The following is a 10,434-nucleotide window of genomic DNA, read 5'->3' as shown; positions in this document are numbered from 1 at the left end:
TCTTCTCCATCAATATTGCATAGTTCTGCATTAAGGTGATCTTTCATGGATTGTTTAGTGGAAGGATCATTTAATTTTTGAATATTAATTCTTCGCTTTGGTGTTTTCTTTCGGATGGTAGTTAGCTTTATCTGTAGTTTGCACAACAGAAGATTATGGTCCGAGGGAACATCTGCTCCTGGGTACGTAGAGCATTTATTTATGCAGGAGGAATATCGCTTATTTATTAAAATGTAGTCGATTTGGTTTCTAACAATATTTCTGTTATTGTCTTGCGGCGATTTCCAGGTGTAAAGCCGTCTTGGGTGGAGGCGAAACATAGTATTCCCAATCTTAAAACGGTGTTCTTGACAAAATTGTATCAGTCGTTCTCCTCTTTCATTCCGATGTCCTAGGCCAAATTTTCCTGTGATTCCTGTTGTTTCTTCTTGCCCAACTTTAGCATTAAAATCTCCTTGGATTATGGTAATGTCGTGTGGTTTTGTCATCTTTAATAAATTTTCAACGTCGCAATAAAACTGTTCCAATTCGTCGTTATCGCTATCGCATGTTGGCGCATATACTTGAATTATGTTCATGTTTATAGGTTTTGCTGATATTTTTACCATCATCGCCCTATCAGAAATTGGAACATATCCAGCAACACAGGCCGCTATGTTGCTTTTTACTATTATAGCGACACCCTTTCTGTGAATTCCTTCTCTGTTTCCGGAATGGTAAATTTTTGCGTTCTGGGAAACAAATTCCGCATCCTCCGTCCACCACGTTTCACTGATACCCAGGATGTCAATTTGTAGTCTTTCCATTTCGCTTATGGTGTTGTCTAGTTTCCCAAGCTCATAAAGGCTTCTCACATTCCAGGTTCCTATCTTAAGTTTGGTTTTGGTTTTACCTCCGGGGTTCTTAGCACCCTCTGATTGCCGGAGACTGAGGGCCGTAGGTTATTTTGTGTGTTCATTGTAATTGTATGATTTTCTAGGACTTATATACTTCAGTGGTTTGCCGGGGCCTTCTGAAGGGTTTAGAGTGTTCCGTCTCCATATTCAGCCGCTCCTCCTGGAGTTCAGACGCTGTTTGCTGCCGCCAATCCTTTGGTCAGACGCTGCCGTTTTCCATTTTTTTCTTTTGGTTCGGCCCGCATATTTTATTTCTGCGGTGCCCGCTATATCTGATGAGCATTCCCCTATCCACCACCTGGGGAGGCGTCCGATGGGAGAGGAAAAAAGGGAAAAAATAACTCCGCACGGAAAATTTTGTATAGTTTCACTAAATTTCGAAACCTATTTGAAAAAACAATATTTGAATTGCAATATTTACTGTCTACAACTTCGAACAATTTTCGTTTGATGGGTCGTTCAATGATGATTCCAGGCGATGAAGAAAGAAATTCGTATTGCCATGTATTTTTTGTTGGGTGACGTAGGGGATGGAAGATACCAAGGAACGGTCCTGACCGGTTTTAACATGGCAAAGCCCAGGATTTATCTTGGTCCCTCTTTCATCCCAAGTGGACACTGACCTCCCCGTGGTGTCACCTGGGGAACTGCCTTTAACACCCGTTAAAGGTAGTGAGCTAACATGTGCCGCGCGTTCACCCATAAGAACGTTAAAAACTTGGGTTTGGGCGTCGGGTTAGTAACCCTCCCCTAGAAAAAACAGCCTACTATGAAAAAACGAAAGAAAAGAAAAACAAACCCCTCTAAAGTTGACAAACCCCGCAAACGTTTTAAGGACCATGATCTGCGAATCTGCACCTGGAATGTTCGCACTCTTTATAGAGAAGGTGCAGTCTTCGCATTGGCAGACGTACTTGAAAAGTACAAGACCGATATTACTGCCATACAGGAAATACGATGGATTGGGAAAGGCGTCACAACAACACCTAAAGGTGACGCACTGTATTATAGCTGCCATGACGTAAAGCATGAGTTTGGTTGTGGATTCGTAGTTAGTCGGAGACTAAAACATCTTGTATCCAGCTACACTCCAGTGAATGAAAGACTTGCTGCAATTCGAATAAAAGCTAAATTCTTCAACATCAGCTTTATTTGCGCTCATGCTCCCACTGAAGAAAAGGACGAACAGACCAAAGATATATTTTACGAGTGCTTAGAAGAAACATATGACCGTTGCCCTGCCCATGACATTAAAATCATTCTAGGCGATTTTAATGCCAAAATTGGAAAGGAGAATATCTTTGGCCCAACAGTCGGGAAATTCAGTCTCCACAGTGAAACATCTGACAATGGTATGAGACTGATAGACTTTGCAGCTGCAAAAAACATGGTAGTTAGCAGTACCAGATTTAATCATCTCGATATTCATAAGGGCACCTGGCTGTCTCCAGATCAGAAAACAAGAAACCAAATTGATCATGTTGTGATAGATGGAAGACATTCATCGAGCGTGTTGGATGTACGATCGTTCCGAGGCGCAAATATTGATTCGGACCACTACCTTGTTGCAGCAAAGGTACGCACCCGCTTAAACGTAGCAAACAAAGTACGAGCAGACACAACACGAAAGTTAGACATCGGTAAGCTGCAATCACAACAGATAGCCACGGCATATTCCACTCAACTAGCCCAATTGCTTAATCAAAGCCCTCCTCATCCCGATAACATATCAGCGCAATGGCAAAGCATTGCCCACTCCATGCAAACAGCCGCAAAATCCATACTTGGATACCAGAGACCTCCACCAAGGAATCCATGGTATGATGAGGAGTGTCGTGCTGCCACCGAAGAGAAAAATGCGGCATATAAGGCTACTTTACAATCCGTAGCAACGCGTAGCGCACGAGAGAGATACAGGGAGAAAAGGAGAGAGGAGAAACGTCTTTTCCGCAGGAAAAAGAGAGAGATGGAAAAGCGGGAGTGTGAAAAAATCGAGATGTACAGGAGCCAGAATGAAGTCCGAAAATTCTACCAAAGAGTCAAGCATCAAACTGATGGCTTTGGTACAGGCACATCCTCCTGTAGAGACCAGCAAGGTAATTTGGTAACTGATACAGATAGTATACTCAGGATATGGAAAGAACATTTTTCAAATCTGTTGGTATCCAATAGCAGCGAAGAAGACGAAGATACCACAGTCCCAATCCCAGAAGATGATATTGAATGTATACTGCCCAGCCAAGATGAGGTAAAGACAGCAATAAATCGGCTGAAGAATAATAAGGCAGCAGGGGCCGATGGCTTACCAGCCGAGCTGTTCAAAACCGGAGGCGACACGCTGATAAGGTGTATTCATCAGCTAGTTAGCACCATCTGGCAGGAAGAACGAGTACCCGACGATTGGAACCTGAGTATCCTGTGCCCCGTCCACAAGAAGGGAGATAAGACTGTATGCTCTAACTATAGGGGCATAAGTCTACTCCCTATTGCCTACAAGATCGTGTCAGGGATATTGTGCGAACGACTAAAGCCAATGGTCAACGAGATTATTGGACCATACCAATGCGGCTTTAGACCTGGCAAGTCCACCATTGACCAGATATTTACCCTGCGGCAAATCCTGGAGAAGACCCAAGAGATGCAGATCGACACCTACCACCTTTTTGTCGATTATAAAGCAGCCTTCGACAGTCCGCTGCGCTCAAAGGTATTCCAAGCCATGTCTGAATTTGGTATTCCCGCAAAGCTCATCCGGCTTTGTAAAATGACTTTAACTGACACGAGGTCCTCAGTTAAAATAGGAAAGAACCTCTCCGAAGAGTTTGGTACCAAAAGAGGTTTCAGACAAGGAGACAGCCTTTCGTGTGACCTCTTCAACATCCTGCTAGAAAAGGTTATACGAGAGGCAAACGTCAAAAGAAGTGGCACAATCTACACCAATAGTCACATGTTACTTGCTTATGCTGATGATATAGACATCATGGGTCGATCAGTAAAAGAAGTAACTGATACCTTTATAAAGGTCGAAGGAGAATCTGCTAAAGTGTGTCTGGCGGTAAACGGTGAGAAGACCAAGTTGATGGTGTCGACGCGCAATGCGTCCATTGAGCTCGGACCGACTGTGGAAGTTGGTTCCTATAATATTGAGGTAGTAAAAGACTTCGTCTACCTCGGCACCTCCGTCAACACAACAAACGACATCAGTTGTGAAATAAAAAGAAGAATTGTATTGGCCAACAGATGCTACTTTGGATTAAGTAAGCAGTTTAAAAACAAAGCCACATCTCGTCAAACAAAAATAACGCTCTACAAAACACTGATACTACCCGTGCTGATGTATGGCTCCGAAGCCTGGGTACTTGCGCAAGCAGACATGGCAGTGCTTGGTGTGTTTGAGAGAAAAATTCTTCGAAAGATCTACGGACCAATCTGCGTTGACGGTGAATATCGACGTCGCATGAACCACGAGCTGTATCTGCTATACAACGACATCAATATTGTTAAACGTATCGAGATGCAGCGATTGCGTTGGCTAGGCCATATCATAAGAATGAGCGATGATGAACCCGCTAAAAAGGCGTATGAATACATGCCACATGGCGGTGCACGCAGAATTGGCAGGCCAAGGAATAGATGGCGCAAACAAGTGGATGTTGAGATGAAAAGGCGCGGTATTCCAGAGAGCAAAGCAACAAATAGAGAGGAATGGAGATCTCTTCTTAGTTCGGCCTATAGAACAAATGTTCTGTAATGGGCCAGCTAAGTAAGTAAGTAAGTATGTATTTTTTGTTAGGTTTTTAATCTGAGGCACAAAATTTCATCAATTTATTATCATTGTTGGCGTTTTTTATTGTTGGACTGCAGAATTTTACATCTTTGTGTTTATTTCAGCTTTAGTCCATATTTTGTTGTATTCAAGTATTTGAATAACAACAAAATGTTTTACAGTGGATATGAAATTGATTAGTTGCGGGCGGAGGGTAGGAAATACTATAGTTTCAGTTGTCACCAAACAACTTCATCAGTTCCCTTTTCCGACGACTCTGTATCAATAAACAGGTCAATAAGCCCATCCAGCAAACTAAACAAAATGAGAAATTTGCTATATGGCCCTAAAACTGATTACCCTACAATTTGAGTCGAACTAAAGAATTTTATATCCACCACTGTTTTTATGTCGTCTTTGCTTTGCAAAGAATGCGAACATAGGAGTGTTGCTTCAATAAGCGGGGGTAAAACAACGAGAAAGTTGTTGTTTTTGCATTACGCATTGATCAACAAGGCCGTGCTGATGCCTATTATTGTTGTTGGCGTTTTTTATTGTTGGACTGCAGAATTTTACATCTTTGTGTTTATTTCAGCTTTAGTCCATATTTTGTTGTATTCAAGTATTTGAATAACAACAAAATGTTTTACAGTGGATATGAAATTGATTAGTTGCGGGCGGAGGGTAGGAAATACTATAGTTTCAGTTGTCACCAAACAACTTCATCAGTTCCCTTTTCCGCCGACTCTGTATCAATAAACAGGTCAATAAGCCCATCCAGCAAATTAAACAAAATGAGAAATTTGCTATATGGCCCTAAAACTGATTACCCTACAATTTGAGTCGAACTAAAGAATTTTATATCCACCACTGTTTTTATGTCGTCTTTGCTTTGAAAAGAATGCGAACATAGGAGTGTTGCTTCAATAAGCGGGGGTAAAACAACGAGAAAGTTGTTGTTTTTGCATTACGCATTGATCAACAAGGCCGTGCTGATGCCTATTATTGTTGTTGGCGTTTTTTATTGTTGGACTGCAGAATTTTACATCTTTGTGTTTATTTCAGCTTTAGTCCATATTTTGTTGTATTCAAGTATTTGAATAACAACAAAATGTTTTACAGTGGATATGAAATTGATTAGTTGCGGGCGGAGGGTAGGAAATACTATAGTTTCAGTTGTCACCAAACAACTTCATCAGTTCCCTTTTCCGCCGACTCTGTATCAATAAACAGGTCAATAAGCCCATCCAGCAAATTAAACAAAATGAGAAATTTGCTATATGGCCCTAAAACTGATTACCCTACAATTTGAGTCGAACTAAAGAATTTTATATCCACCACTGTTTTTATGTCGTCTTTGCTTTGCAAAGAATGCGAACATAGGAGTGTTGCTTCAATAAGCGGGTGTAAAACAACGAGAAAGTTGTTGTTTTTGCATTACGCATTGATCAACAAGGCCGTGCTGATGCCTATTATTGTTGTTGGCGTTTTTTATTGTTGGACTGCAGAATTTTACATCCTTGTGTTTATTTCAGCTTTAGTCCATATTTTGTTGTATTCAAGTAATTGAATAACAACAAAATGTTTTACAGTGGATATGAAATTGATTAGTTGCGGGCGGAGGGTAGGAAACCTCCGCCCGCAACTAATCAATTTCATATCCACTGTAAAACATTTTGCTGTTATTCAAATACTTGAATACAACAAAATATGGACTAAAGCTGAAATAAACACAAAGATTTATTATCATTATTTTTAAAGGGGAGTACACACTAACAGTCAAAACTGACAGTCAACGTACTTTAAGGAAAATTTTCCGGCAAATAACAACTTTTATTTAGCTAAAAATGTTTGAAATACAATATCTACGATATTATTTAGAGATTGTAAAAGAAAATTTTCAATTAGGCTTTGATGTTCACGAAATAGACCTCGATGACTGTCAGTTTTGCTTGTCAATGTGTACTATACTTAAGTGTGCTTAATTCAGACAAACCTTTGTTGCAATTAAAGAAAGATATGGTGTTGTTTGTGGTCTTGCCAATTCTTCTTATTTATTTTCTAGGCTTTTCTATTATAATCTGTTGTTGACTTTTTTAATTTGTTTTTACACTTTTTGTAAATCTGTTTCCACTAGTAATTCTATTTTAGTTTTATCACAATATGTTTCCACACAATTGTGGGGCTGTTTTTTTTCTTTCTTTCCATTATCCATGCCAAAATAATATTCCGACTAAATTCTCTATTTGTGATTGTTCAGAGTACGTGTATTGAAATAGTTTCGGTTATGTACTTCCCTTTGGTTATTTTATGAAGAGAAATACACCCTGCTTGTTGTTAGTGGTAAAGAGATTGCTGCTGGTGACGTAGTACTCTTGTTATAGTTATTTTTCTCATTATGTTGAGGATCTGTATTTGGGTGTTGTTTTTGAGTAGGAGGCAGTTTTTAGCATATTCAATATAATTTGACTGTTTAACACTGCGTTTACACATGGCAGGACAGTTGACTTCATGTATTGATTGTCAAAATCCCAAAATTTGCCTGCGTGACGTATACGTCCGGCAACTGCAAAAACTGTTGTAAAATTATGAATGAAAATCATCGATATCTTTTTGTTTTCCGTTGACATATTTTGTAATTGTTCATGTTCGTTTGTTTTCAATACATTTTAATTATTAATTCACTTGTTTTTACAAAAAAATTCAACAATTTGTTACCCAAACTGTCTGTGGAAAAATTATGGACAGCTATGTACGTGCTAGTAAGTCAGAGTTGTATTTGAAGACAAACTGTCTGGTGTAAACGCCTAGTAAGTATTGGGCTACTGTTGCCTATTTCATATGTTATTATTTTGACTACTTGTATTTCTGTATTCTGCCAATAGAAACCACTTCTATGGTTGGAGCAACTCTTTTGTTGGGATTGACGGTAATTTTAGAGTGTGATATACACAGACGGAATCATACAAGAGACGACTGAGAATACGTTGTCAAACAGCCGACCGTGTCGCTGACTGATTGTTATTTATGTTAACATCGAAACTGTAGTTAAACGTATGTAATGCGTATGTTTGTCACACACTGTATGCACAATATAAAGAGAGTGGTTGATTGGCTACGAGAACTCACGTACAGAGACTGGTGATGAGACTCTGTCAATGGCTTGCAATGCAGTCCAGTGTGTTACATACACACACACTGACAAACATATATACAAACTGGCTGGCGTAAACTTTTGTTTGCAAAGCGCGCCGATGAATGCTATGGAGTTTGATGTAGCGTGGTTGCTGGGCAGCATGTCTACAGACGAAAAAAGAGTGGAGTTGATTATTAACAGACTGTTTATAAGTAAGAGATTAGATATCGTTGCTGTAGGCAGTGTCTTGTACACACCGATACACTGATGTAAAGGGGTCAAGTGCAAGTAATTTCTCAAACAGTCGATGGCTCTTGTTAACAGAGTTGTTGATGGTGGTTGGAGAAAATGTTGATGTAGTGATGTCGATGTCTGGCCAAACAAGTGATTGAGTAGATTCCTTAAGAGCCGTTAGTTTATTGGCTAATGATAATAATGTTAGTAATATTGTACGCACAATATTCAATGCCAAAGCGACGGAGTTTATTGTTGTAAATTAGACGCGTTTTTTTGGCGTAAATGACTTGCCCAAACTATGATGTGCTTATATATGTACGTACATATATGGCCAATTTGCCTTACACGTATAATGTAGGAAAATTTTTATTTTCTTTTTGAAATATTGCATATCAATAAATTAGATTTATGCTCTGTCTTTGTCTGTTATGAACCACAGAAGAATAAGAATTTATAAACTTTGTAGCGAGCGGACGCGTTTTTTTAAGCGCTTAGAAAACTATAAAAAAATCGGTTAAGAAACATTTAAACGGGCATCCTGTGCACATAGACATATAATGCATTACACCCCGTGTCCAGAAATAATCATAAAAACATCATAGCAAGCGTTTGAAGTGTAAATAAACGATTTATATTCTTTTTTGCTGAAAACAAATCAACAAGATTGCGAGTTACATACAACAACACATCAATTCTAAACATAATAACTGAGAATAACTCGGTGAGAGTGAATGACATGTGTCATTAAATGCAAGTAGATTACTAAAACTATAAGTATCCCTCTTTAAGTCAAGTTGTGTGATTAAAAAAAAAAGCTTTACAAACAACTTTAGCAACTGTAACCATTAACAGTCGCTCCACTAACGCCTAAAAGTCTGCTACAATTCTTCAAAGCTTTTTTTAATTTCAACTTGCAACACGTGTCACCCAGTGAACATTACTTAATTAGTGTTGACTCCAACCTTTAAGTGGCCCCCTGTAATTTTTAACTTTCTCGTATTGAACATCCTGTAGGCTGTTACAAAAAGTTGATTCAAAAATATGATCAAAACAAACGAATGTGATGTTACCCAGGCAAACATACATTTTGCAATACAAGACTCAAGAGCGCCTAAGCGCAATAGAGAGAGTTTATTGCAACACTCGTTCGGAAATGCGCCAAAAACTCCCAGGTCATCCGATTCCCCCTTCCGAATGGTACATTCTTGATGAACGTTTTACAAAATTAAGTAATAAATTGGTTGGTCAATTTAAAGAGATGCTGAAAGAGACAGAAACTCATATAATAAGCGAACTTGACCAGAAATTGTTGGAATTAAGAACTAATCTAGATTACATTCACTCACGCGTCTCTAAACTTGAAAAAGTCGCTGACGAATATCAATATACTAAATCGGAAGTAGACGAACTCAGAATCCAAATTTTACGACAAGAGAACGCACATGTTGCATGCGAAATACGAGTAAACGGAATATCTTACCAAAACGATGAAAACCTGTTCAACGTCTTTACCAATATGTGCAAATCCATGAGCATTGCAGAACCTCGGATTAAAACAATTCACCGGCTCCAAAACAAAAACAACACGAAAAAGTTCGTGTCACCCAACGACAAGAATTGCTTTCTAAAATCTCTCTCTGGCTACAAAAAGTTTCACAACAACAAATTGTTATTGAGCTCTATTGGATTCCAGTCTTGTGCGCAATTTTACATAAATGAAAACATATCCAACACTAATTTTCAATTTTTGCAAGATGCGGTTCACCTCAAGAAGAAAGGACTTGTCAAGGCTGCATATACTTTTTGAGGCCTTGTATATGTTAAAAGTAACGATAGTAATGAGCCGATATGTATTTTTCATCCGAAAATTATTGAGGAATTGCGGAACTTGGAAGAAGCCTCCATTATATGTGAACAATTTAGATGGATACACAGTCTTCAGATCTGATAGAGAACGTCGTGGAGGCGGTGTTGCCATCTATGCGAGGAATGCTGCAAAAGCAAAATTTGTGCTGAAATCTAATCCTCATGACCAAACCGAATATGTATTCGTCGAAATGTCATCAAATGCTAAGAAAATTCTAATTGGTTGCATTTATCGCCCAAATAACTACATTGATTTAAACCAGATATATAACCTTCTGGAGGATATAATGATGTTATCATAATCGGAGACTTTAATTCTAATATCCTTGTAGATTCACATTTATTGGACAACATGCTAACATTGGGTCTACACACGATTAATAACAATTTCCCCACCTATTTCACTCCAACAGTTAACACTCTCCTAGATCTGTTTTTCGTAAATAATACCAAGAGCGTACTTCTATATGATCAAATATCAGCGCCATGTTTTTCGAAACATGATATGATCTTTCTAGCATACAATCTCGTTG

This window comes from Musca autumnalis, unplaced genomic scaffold (genome assembly GCF_047663935.1).
Source record: "Musca autumnalis isolate F117 unplaced genomic scaffold, ASM4766393v1 scaffold_6, whole genome shotgun sequence".
Taxonomy (NCBI): Eukaryota; Metazoa; Arthropoda; class Insecta; order Diptera; family Muscidae; genus Musca; species Musca autumnalis.
Note: the sequence above shows the minus strand (reverse complement) of the source record.